This window comes from Arachis stenosperma, chromosome 9 (genome assembly GCF_014773155.1).
Source record: "Arachis stenosperma cultivar V10309 chromosome 9, arast.V10309.gnm1.PFL2, whole genome shotgun sequence".
Lineage (NCBI taxonomy): Eukaryota > Viridiplantae > Streptophyta > Magnoliopsida > Fabales > Fabaceae > Arachis > Arachis stenosperma.
Window position 1 is genome coordinate 95400256 of NC_080385.1, and position 12529 is coordinate 95412784.

Here is a 12529-nt window from a genome sequence, read left to right on the forward strand (position 1 = left end):
GATAATTGAGGTATTTTCAGTTTATGATTTCTTGCTTTTATTTACGTTACCATTGCTTCCAATTTGAAGATATTTTATTCCAGCAATTTACTTTTTCCCCTTTTGGTCTTGGTTAAGAAATCAGTAACTCAACAGTTATCTCACTCAGCGTAATTGATAATCGTTATCTTGCTAATTGAACTGAACTTCAATTATCCCAACTTTTTCTTAGGAAATAAATAGGATTCGAAGGTCAAACTAATTAGTCCCTTGACTTACCTTGCTTCAAAGGTTAACAAAGTGGAATTAAGATACAACTTTCATTATTGTTGAGAGGGATAACTAAGTTGGACTTCTAATTTCTCTCATCTTGCCAAAAGTTGCTTTACAGTATTTATTTATTTTAATTGCCATTTAATTTATTTGCCATGTTTATTCCTCACTCTCAAAACCCCGATTTTACCTTTTTCATAACCAATAATAAGAATATACCTCCCTGCAATTCCTTGAGAAGATGACCCGAGGTTTAAATACTCGGTTAACAATGTATTTAGGGGTTTGTTACTTGTGACAACCAAAACGTTTGTACGAAGGGATTTCTGTCGGTTTAGAGACTGTATCTACAACGCGACTGTTTTTATGAAATTCTTTACTGGCAAAAATCCTAACGTCAGCTACCATCCATCCTCTCAGTGAAAATGGTCTAGGTGCTCTGTCAAAGCACAGCTAATCATCTATCGGTTCTCGATCATGCTGGAATAGGATCCATTGATCTTTTTGCATCAGTCACTACGCCCAACACTCGCGAGTTTGAAGCTCGTCACAGTCATTCAATCCCTGAATCCTACTCGAAATACCACAGGCAAGGTTTAGACTTTCCGGATTCTCAAGAATGCTGCCAATGTATTCTAGCTTATACCACAAAGATTTTGGTTAAGGAACCCAAGAGATACTCATTATAGCTTGTTTGCTTGTAGAACGGAAATGGTTGTCAGGCACGCGTTCATAGGTGAGAATGATAATGAGTGTCACATAATCATCACATTCATCAGGTTCTTAGGCACGAATGGATATCTTAGAATAGAAATAAACAAGAGTTGAATAGAAAAACAGTAGTACTTTACATTAATTCTTGAGGTACAGCAGAGCTCCACACCTTAATCTATGGCGTGTAAAAACTCTACCGTTAAAAATACATAAGAACAAGGTCCAGGCATGGCCGAGAGGCCAACCCCCAATGTCTAAGATCGCATAAACTGATCAAAGATATGGTCAAAGACGTCTAATACAATAGTAAAAAGTTCTATTTATACTACACCAACTACTAGGGTTCACAGAAATAAGTCTAAGTGCAGAAATCCACTTCCGGGGCCCACTTTGATGTGTGCTTGGGCTGAGCTTGAGCTTTACACGTGCAGAGGCTTCTCTTGGAGTTAAACGCCATGTTGTAACGTGTTTTTGGCGTTTAACTCTGGTTTGTGACGTGTTTCTGGCGTTTTACTCCAGAATGTAGCATGGAACTGGCATTGAACTCCAGTTTGCGTCGTCTAAACTTGAATGAAGTATAGACTATTATATATTGTTGGAAATCCCTGGATATATTAGCTCCAGAAATATAATGAAGTATATATTAGCTCCAGAAAATTCATTTCGAGTGCAGGAAGGTTAGAATCCAACAGCATCAGCAGTCCTTTGTCAGCCTCCTATCAGATTCTTGCTCAGGTCCCTCAATTTCAGCCAGAAAATATCTGAAATCACAGAAAAACACACAAACTCATAGTAAAGTCCAGAAATGTGAATTTTGCATAAAAACTAATAAAAACATCCCTAAAAGTAGCTAGATCCTACTAAAAACTACCTAAAAATAGTGCCAAAAAGCGTATAAATTATCCACTCATCACAACACCAAACTTAAATTGTTGCTTGTCCCCAAGAAACTGAAAATCAAATAGGATAAAAAGAAGAGAATATACTATAAATCCTAAAACATCAATGAAGCTTAGTTCTAATTAGATGAGCGGGACTAGTAGCTTTTTGCTTCTGAACAGTTTTGGCATCTCACTTTATCCTTTTAAGTTTAGAATGATTGGCATCTATAGGAACTCAGAATTCAGATAGTGTTATTGATTCTCCTAGTTAAGTGTGTTGATTATTGAACACAACTACTTTTATGAGTCTTGGTCGTGACCCCAAGCGCTTTGTTTTTCAGTATTACCACCGGATACATAAATGCCACAGACACATAACTGGGTGAACCTTTTCAGATTGTGATAGCTTTGCTAAAGTCCCCAATTAGAGGTGTCCAGGGTTCTTAAGCACACTCTTTTGCTTTGGATCACGACTTTAACCACTCAGTCTCAAGCTTTTCACTTGGACTTTTATGACACAAGCACATGGTTAAGGACAGCTTGATTTAGCCGCTTAAGCCTGGATTTTATTTCCTTGGGCCCTCCTATCCATTGATGCTCAAAGCCTTGGATCCTTTTTACACTTGCCTTTTAGTTTTAAGGTCTATTGGCTTTTTCTGCTTGCTTTTTCTTTTTTTTATTATATATATATATATATATATATTCGCCATTTTTTCTTTTTATTCTTTTTATTTTTTTCGCAAGCTCTTTATTCACTGCTTTTTCTTGCTTCAAGAATCAATTTTATGATTTTTCAGATCATCAATAACATTTCTCTTTTTCATCATTCTTTCAAGAGCCAACAATTTTAACATTCATAAACAACAAGATAAAAAATATGCATTGTTCAAGCATTCATTCAGAAAACAAAAAGTATTGTCACCACATCAATATAATTAAACTAATTTCAAGTATGAATTCGAAACTCATGTACTTTTTGTTCTTTTGTTTTAAAAACATTTTTCATTTAAGAAAGGTGAAGGATTCATGGAATTATTCATAGCCTTAGGACATAGACACTAGACACTAATGATCATGTAATAAAGACACAAACATAGACAAACATAAAGCTCAAAAACCGAAAAACAGAGAAATGAGGACAAGGAAGTAAGGAATGAGTCCACCTTAGTGATGGTGGCGCCTTCTTCTTGAAGGACCAATGGTGTTCTTGAGCTCCTCTAAGTCTCTTCCTTGCCTTTGTTGCTCCTCCCTCATAGCTCTTTGATCTTCTCTAATCTCATTGAGAATGATGAAGTGCTCTTGGTGTTCCACCCTTAATTGGTTCATGTCATAACTCAATCCTTCTAGAGAAGTATTGAGTTGTTCCCAATAGTTGTTTGTAGAAAAATGCATCCCTTGAGGCATCTCAAGGATTTCTTGATGATGAGCTTCCTCATGCGTCTCTTGAGATCCATGAATGGGCTCTCTTGTTTGCTCCATCCTCTTCTTAGTGATAGGCTTGTCTTCTTCAATGAGGATGTCTCCTTCTATGACAACTCCAGCTAAGTAGCATAGATGGCAAATGAGATGAGAAAAGCTAGCCTTGCTAAGGTGGAGGGCTTTTCGGCTACTTTGTAGATTTCTAGAGAGATGACTTCATGAACTTCTACTTCCTCTCCAATCATGATGCTATGGATCATGATGGCCCGATCCACAGTTACTTCGGATCGGTTGCTAGTGGGGATGATGGAGCGTTGGATGAACTCCAACCATCCTCTAGCCACAGGCTTAAGATCCAGTCTTCTCAATTGAACCGGCTTGCCTTTTGAGTCTCTTTTCCATTGAGCTCCTTCCACACATATGTCCATAAGGACTTGGTCCAACCTTTGATCAAAGTTGACCCTTCTAGTGTAGGGGCGTGCATCTTCTTGCATCATAGGCAAGTTGAATGCCAACCTTACATTCTCCGGACTGAAATCTAAGCATTTCCCCCGAACCATTGTAAGATAATTCTTTGGATTCATGTTCATACTTTGATCATGGTTCCTAGTGATCCATGTATTTGCATAGAACTCTTGAACCATTAAGACTCCGACTTGTTAAATGGGGTTGGTGAGAACTTCCCAACCTTTTCTTTGGATCTCATATCGGATCTTTGGATACTCATTTTTCTTGAGCATGAAAGGGACCTCAGGGATCACCTTCTTCTTGGCCACAACTTCATAGAAGTGGTCTTGATGGATATTTGAGATGAATTTTTCCATCTCCCATGACTCAGAGGTTGAAGCTTTTGTCTTTTCTTTCCTCTTTCTAGAGGTTTCTCCGGCCTTAGGTGCCATAAATGGTTATGGAAAAACAAAAAAGCTATGCTTTTACCACACTAAACTTAGAATGTTGCTCGCCCTCGAGCAAAAAAAGAAAGAATGGAAGAAGAAGAAGAAGAAGATATGGAGGAAAGGGAGAGAAGTGTAGGTTTCAGCCAAAGGGGAGAAGAGAGGGTTGTGTTGTGTGAAAATGAAGAAGGATAGAGGGGTTTATATAGTGGAGGGAGAGGGGGTAGGGTTCGGTCATTTACGATGGGTTTGGGTGGGAAAGAAATTTTGATTTGAAGGTAGGTGTGGTTTATGGGGAAGTGAGGATGGATGTGAGTGGTGAAGAGGTGATAGGGAAGAGTGATTGAGGTGATTGGTGAATGATATTTGGGGAAGAGTGTTATGAAAAGGTATGAGAGAGAGGGAGAAGGTAGGTGGGGATCCTGTGGGGACCACAGATCCTGAGGTGATCCTGTGGGATCCACAGGATCCTGAGGTGTCAAGGATTTCTCATCCCTACACCCTTTAGGCGTGTAAAATGCCCTTTGTATGCAATTCTGGCGTTTAACGCTAGATTGATGCTTATTTCTGGCGTTAAACGCCAGCTCTATGCTTGTTTCTGGCGTTAAACACCACTTGATGCATGTTTCTGGCGTTAAACGCCAGCTTGATGCTTGTTTCTGGCGTTAAACGCCAGACAGATGCTTGTTTCTGGCGTTTAAATGCCAGACAGCTCCTCCTCCAGGGCGTGCTTTTTCTTCTGCTATTTTTTATGCTGTTTTTAATTTTTGCAATTGTTTTATGACTCCACATGACCATAAACCTAAAAAAAATAAAAGAACAATAGAAATATAGATAAATAAAAATTAGGTTACCTCCCAATAAGCGCTTCTTTAACGTCAACAGCTTAACAGTGAGCTCTCATAGAGCTCACAAGTATTCAGAGCATTGTTGGGACCTCCCAACACCAAACTTAGAGTTTGAATGTTGGGGTTCAACACCAAACTTAGAGTTTGGTTGTGGCCTCCCAACACCAAACTTAGAGTTTGACTGTGGGGGCTCTATTTGATTCTGCATTGAGAGAAGCTGTTCATGCTTCCTCTCCATGGTTACAGAGGAAGATCCTTGAGCTTTAAATACAAGGTAGTCCCCATTCAATTGAAGGACTAGCTCTCTGGTGCGCAAAATTGTGATCACTACACAACTTTGCACAACTAACCAGCAAGTGCACTGGGTCGTCCAAGTAATACCTTACGCGAGTAAGGGTCGATCCCACGGAGATTGTTGGTATGAAGCAAGCTATGGTCACCTTGTAAATCTTAGTCAGGCAGACTCAAATGGGTATGGTGATGAACGAATAAAACATAAAGATAAAGATAGAGGTACTTATGTAATTCATTGGTAGGAACTTCAGATAAGCGTATGAAGATGCTTTCCCTTCCGTCTCTCTGCTTTCCTACTATCTTCATCCAATCCTTCTTACTCCTTTCCATGGCAAGCTTATGTAGGGTTTCACCGTTGTCAGTGGCTACCTCCCATCCTCTCAGTGAAAATGTTCCTATGCTCTGTCACAGCATATGGCTAATCAGCTGTCGGTTCTCGGTCAGGCCAGAATAGAATCCAGCGATTCTTTTGCGTCTATCACTAACGCCCCGCCTGCTAGGAGTTTGAAGCACGTCACAGTCATTCAATCATTGAATCCTACTCAGAATACCACAGACAAGGTTAGACCTTCCGGATTCTCTTGAATGCCGCCATCAGTTCTTGCCTATACCACGAAGACTCTGATCTCACGGAATGGCTGGCTCGTTTGTCAGGCGAGCACTCGGTTGTCAGGCGATCAACCATGCATCGTGTATCAGGAACCCAAGAGATATTCACTAGAGCCTTGGTTGCTCGTAGAACAAAAGTGGTTGTCAGTCACCTTGTTCATAAGTGAGAATGATGATGAGTGTCACGGATCTTCACATTCATCAAGTTGAAGAACAAGTGATATCTTGGACAAAGAACAAGCGGAATTGAATAGAAGAACAATAGTAATTGCATTAATACTCGAGGTACAGCAGAGCTCCACACCTTAATCTATGGTGTGTAGAAACTCCACCGTTGAAAATACATAAGAACAAGGTCTAGGCATGGCCGAATGGCCAGCCTCCCAAAGTGAGTTCAATCATAAAACATGATCAAAAGCTCTCCAATACAATAGCAAAAGGTCCTACTTATAGAAAACTAGTAGCCTAGGGTGTACAGAGATGAGTAAATGACATAAAAATCCACTTCCGGGCCCACTTAGTGTGTGCTTGGGCTGAGCAATGAAGCAATTTCGTGTAGAGACTCTTCTTGGAGTTAAACGCCAGCTTTTATGCCAGTTTGGGCGTTTAACTCCCATTTAGGTGCCAGTTCCGGCGTTTAACGCTGGAATTCCTGAGGGTGACTTTGAATGCCGGTTTGGGCCATCAAATCTTGGGCAAAGTATGGACTATCATATATTGCTGGAAAGCCCAGGATGTCTACTTTCCAACGCCGTTGAGAGCGCGCCAATTGGGCTTCTGTAGCTCTAGAAAATATACTTCGAGTACAGGGAGGTCAGAATCCAACAGCATCTGTAGTCCTTTTCAGTCTCTGGATCAGATTTTTGCTTAGGTCCCTCAATTTCAGCCAGAAAATACCTGAAATCACAGAAAAACACACAAACTCATAGTAAAGTCCAGAAAAGTGAATTTTAACTAAAAACTAATAAAAATATACTAAAAACTAACTAGATCATACTAAAAACATACTAAAAACAATGCCAAAAAGGGTACAAATTATCCGCTCATCACAACACCAAACTTAAATTGTTGCTTGTCCTCAAGCAACTGAAGATCAAATAAGATAAAAAGAAGAGAATATGCAATGAACTCCAAAAACATCTATGAAGATCAGTATTAATTAGATGAGCGGGGCTTTTAGCTTTTTGCCTCTGAACAGTTTTGGCATCTCACTCTATCCTTTGCAACTCAGAATGATTGGCTTCTTTAGGAACTCAGAATCCAGATAGTGTTATTGATTCTCCTAGTTAAGTATGATGATTCTTGAACACAGTTACTTATTGAGTCTTGGCCGTGGCCCAAAGCACTCTGTCTTCCAGTATTACCACCGGATACATACATGCCACAGACACATAATTGGGTGAACCTTTTCAGATTGTGACTCAGCTTTGCTAGAGTCCCCAATTAGAGGTGTCCAAGGTTCTTAAGCATACTCTTTTTGCCTTGGATCACAACTTTATTCTTTCTTTTTCTCTTTCTTTTTCTCTTTCTTTTTTTCGGTTTTTTTTTCTTTTTTTTTCGCTCTTTTTTTTTTTTTGTATTCACTGCTTTTTCTTGCTTCAAGAATCATTTTTATGATTTTTCAGATCCTCAGTAACATGTCTCCTTTTTCATCATTCTTTCAAGAGCCAACATTCATGAACCACAAATTCAAAAGACATATGCACTGTTTAAGCATACATTCAGAAGACAAAAGTAATGCCACCACATCAAAATAATTAAACTGCTATAAAATTCAAAATTCATGCAATTCTTTTCTTTTCAATTAAGAACATTTTTTTATTTAAGAAAGGGATGGATTCATAGGACATTCATAACTTTAAGGCATAGACACTAAGACACTAATGATCACAAGACACAAACATAGATAAACATAAGCACTAAAATTCGAAAAAAACAGAAAATAAAGAACAAGGAGATTAAAGAACGGGTCCACCTTAGTGATGGCGGCTTTTCTTCCTCTTGAAGATCCAATGGAGTGCTTGAGCTCCTCAATATCTCTTCCTTGTCTTTGTTGCTCCTCTCTCATGATTCTTTGATCTTCTCTAATTTCATGGAGGATGATGGAGTGTTCTTGATGCTCCACCCTTAGTTGTCCCATGTTGGAACTTAGTTCTCCTAGGGAGGTGTTCAGTTGCTCCCAATAGTTTTGTGGAGGAAAGTGCATCCCTTGAGGCATCTCAGGGATCTCATGATGAGAGGGGTCTCTTGTGTGCTCCATCCTTTTCTTAGTGATGGGCTTATCCTCATCAATAGGGATGTCTCCCTCTATGTCAACTCCAACTGAATAACAGAGGTGACAAATGAGATGAGGAAAGGCTAACCTTGCTAAGGTAGAGGACTGTCCGCCACCTTATAGAGCTCTTGGGCTATAACCTCATGAACTTCCACTCTTCTCCAATCATGATGCTATGAATCATGATGGCCCGGTCTAGAGTAACTTCGGACTGGTTGCTAGTGGGAATGATTGAGCGTTGGATAAACTCCAACCATCCTCTAGCCACGGGTTTGAGGTCATGCCTTCTCAATTGAACCGGCTTGCCTCTTGAATCTCTCTTCCATTGTGCGCCCTCTTCACATATGACTGTGAGGACTTGGTCCAACCTTTGATCAAAGTTGACCTTCTAGTGTAAGGGTGTTCATCTCCTTGCATCATGGGCAAATTGAATGCCAACCTTACACTTTCCGGACTAAAATCCAAGTATTTCCCCCGAACCATAGTAAGATAATTCTTTGGATCCGGGTTCACACTTTGATCATGGTTCTTGGTGATCCATGCATTGGCATAGAACTCTTGAACCATCAAGATTCCGACTTGTTGAATGGGGTTGGTAAGAACTTCCCAACCTCTTCTTCGGATCTCATGTCGGATCTCCGGATATTCACCCTTTTTGAGTGAAAAAGGGACCTCGGAGATCACCTTCTTCAAGGCCACAACTTCATAGGAGTGGTCTTGATGCACCCTTGAGATGAATCTCTCTATCTCCCATGACTCGGAGGTAGAAGCTTTTGCCTTCCCTTTCCTCTTTCTAGAGGTTTCTCCGGCCTTGGATGCCATAAATGGTTATGGAAAAAAAAAACAACGCTTTTACCACCAAACTTAAAAGGTTTGCTCGTCCTCGAGCAAAAGAAGAAAGAAGAGAGTAGAAGAAGAAGAAATGGAGGAGATGGAAGTGGCTTTTGTGTTCGGCCAAAGAGGGGGAGAAGTGGTGATTAGGTTGTATGAAAATGAAGGGGTGAAGAAGGGTATATATAGGAGAGGGGGTGGGTAAGGTTCGGTCAAGTGAGGGTGGGTTTGGGTGGGAAAGTGGTTTGAATTTGAATGGTGAGGTAGGTGGGGTTTATGAAGGATGGATGTGAGTGGTGAAGAGAAAGAAGGGATTTGATAGGTGAAGGGTTTTTGGGGAAGAGGTGTTGAGGTGATTGGTGAATGAGTGAAGAAGAGAGAGAGTGGTGGGGTTGGTGGGGATCCTGTGGGGTCCACAGATCCTGTGGTGTCAAGGAAAAGTCATCCGTGCACCAAATGGCATTCAAAATCACGTTTTGAGCCATTTCTGGCGTTAAACGCCGGGCTGGTGCCCATTCCTGGCGTTTAACGCCAGGTTCTTGCCCTTTTCTGGCGTTTAACGCCAGTCTGGTGCTCCTTTCTAGCGTTAAACGCCCAGAATGGTGCCAGACTGGGCGTTAAACGCCCAACTGCTAGCCTCACTGGCGTTTAAACGCCAGTGAGTTCTTCCTCCAGGGTGTGCTGTTTTTCTTCCTGTTTTTCATTCTGTTTTTGCTTTTTCAATTGATTTTGTGACTTCTCATGATCATCAACTTACAAAATAAAATAAAATAACAAAGGAAAATATATAAAATATAACATTGGGTTGCCTCCCAACAAGCGCTTCTTTAATGTCAGTAGCTTGACAGATGGCTCTCATGGAGCCTCACATTTTCTCAGAGCAATGTTGGAACCTCCCAACACCAAACTTAGAGTTTGAATGTGGGGGTTCAACACCAAACTTAGAGTTTGGTTGTGGCCTCCCAACACCAAACTTAGAGTTTGACTGTGGGGGCTCTGTTTGTCTCTGATTTGAGAGAAGCTCTTCATGCTTCTTCTCCATGGTGACAGAGGGATATCCTTGAGCCTTAAACACAAAGGATTCTTCATTCACTTGAATGATCAGTTCGCCTCTATCAACATCAATCACACCTTTGCTGTGGCTAGGAAGGGTCTGCCAGGATGATGGTTTCATCCATGCACTTCCCAGTCTCTAGGACTATGAAATCAGCAGGGATGTAATGGTTTTCAATTTTCACCAAAACATCCTCTACAAGTCCATGAGCTTGTTTTCTTGAGTTGTCTGCCATCTCTAGTGAGATTTTTGCAGCTTGTACCTCAAAGATCCCTAGCTTCTCCATTACAGAGAGAGACATGAGGTTTACACTTGACCCTAAGTCACACAGAGCCTTCTTGAAGGTCATGGTGCTATGGTACAAGGTATTGAAAACTTCCCAGGATCTTGTCTCTTTTGAGGTTCCTGCCTAGACAAGTCATCCAATTCTTTGGTGAGCAAAGGAGGTTCATTCTCCCAAGTCTCATTTCCAAATAACTTGTCATTTAGCTTCATGATTGCTCCAAGGTATTTAGCAACTTGCTCTTCAGTGACATACTCATCCTCTTCAGAGGAAGAATACTCATCAGAGCTCATGAAAGGCAGAAGTAGTCCAATGGAATCTCTATGGTCTCATTTTGAGCCTCAGATTCCCATGGTTCCTCATTGGGGAACTCAGTGGAGGTCAGTGCACGCCCATTGAGGTCTTCCTCCGTGGCGTTCACTGCCTCTCCTTCCTCTCCAAATTCGGCCATGTTGATGGCCTTGCACTCTCCTTTTGGATTTTCTTCTGTGTTGCTTGGGAGAGTACTAGGAGGGAGTTCAGTAATTTTCTTGCTCACCTGTCCCACTTGTGCCTCCAATTTCCTAATGGAGGACCTTGTTTCAGTCATGAAACTTTGAGTGGTTTTGATTAGATCAGAGACCATAGTTGCTAAGTCAGAGGGGTTCTGCTTAGAATTCTCTGTCTGTTGCTGAAAAGATGATGGAAAAGGCTTGCTATTGTTAAACCTATTTCTTCCACCATTATTGTTGTTAAAACCTTGTTGAGGTCTTTCTTGATTCTTCCATGAGAAATTTGGTTGATTTCTCCATGAAGAATTATAGGTGTTTCCATAGGATTCTCCTAGGTAATTCACCTCTTCCATTGAAGGGTTCTCAGGATCATAAGCTTCTTCCTCAGATGAAGCATCCTTAGTACTGCTTGGTGCATTTTGCAGTCCAAACAGACATTGAGAGATCAAATTGACTTGTTGAGTCAATATCTTGTTCTGAGCCAGAATGGCATTCAGAGCATCAATCTCAAGAACTCCTTTCTTCTAATTAGTCCCATTGTTCACAGGATTCATTTCAGAAGTGTACATGAATTGGTTATTTGCAACCATTTCAATTAGCTCTTGAGCTTCTGTAGGCGTCTTCTTCAAATGAAGAGATCCTCCAGCAGAGCTATCCAAAGACATCTTGGATAGTTCAGAGAGACCATCATAGAAAATACCTATGATGCTCCATTCAGAAAGCATGTCAGAAGGACATTTTCTGATCAATGGTTTGTATCTTTCCCAAGCTTCATAGAGGGATTCTCCATCCTTCTGTCTGAAGGTTTGGACTTCTACTCTAAGCTTACTCAATTTTTGAGGTGGAAAGAACTTTGCCAAGAAGGCATTGACTAGCTTTTCCCATGAGTCCAGGCTTTCTTTAGGTTTGAGTCCAACCATGTCCTAGCTCTGTCTCTTACAGCAAAAGGGAATAGCATAAGTCTGTAGACCTCAGGGTCAACCCCATTAGTCTTGACAGTGTCACAGATTTGCAAGAATTCAGCTAAAAACTGATGAGGATCTTCCAATGGAAGTCCATGAAACTTGCAATTCTGTTGCATTAGAGAAACTAATTGAGGCTTAAGCTCAAAGTTGTTTGCTCCAATGGCAGGGATAGAGATGCTTCTCCCATAGAAGTCGGGAGTAGTGCAGTAAAGTCACCCAGCACCTTCCTTGCATTGTTTGCATTGTTGTTGTTTTCGGCTGCCATGGGTTCTTCTTCTTTGAAGATTTCTGTTAGGTCCTCTATAGAGAATTGTGCCTTAGCTTTCTTAGCTTTCGCTCAAGGTCCTTTCAGGTTCAGGGTCAGCTTCAACAAGAATGCCTTTGTCTCTGCTCTGCTCATATGAAAGAGAGAGAACAAGAAGATGTGGAATCCTCTATGTCACAGTATAGAGATTCCTTGAGGTGTCAGAAGAACAGAAAAATAGAAGAAAGAAGGTAGAAGAATTCAAACTTGATCAGAGATAGTTCGAATTGTGCATTGAGAAGGAGTGGTATTCCATAAATAAAAGGATGTGGGAAGAGGGGAAGAGAATTTTCGAAAATTAATTAAAAAGTTTTTAAAATCATTTTGAAAAATTGATTGATAATTTTCGAAAACTCAAAGTGGAAAAAGAATCAAGTGATTTTTGAAAAAGATTTTGAAATTAGAAGTCAAAAAGA

At 40.6% G+C, this 12529-nt stretch overlaps 1 non-coding gene across 1 annotated transcript; it reads left to right on the forward strand.

Moving 5' to 3' along the window:
• The first annotated feature begins 11563 nt into the window (after positions 1 to 11563).
• LOC130952188 (small nucleolar RNA R71) lies at positions 11564 to 11671 on the forward strand. The gene has a single exon (XR_009074369.1). It is a non-coding gene; the product is annotated as a small nucleolar RNA R71 (small nucleolar RNA).
• Positions 11672 to 12529: the final 858 nt, after the last annotated feature.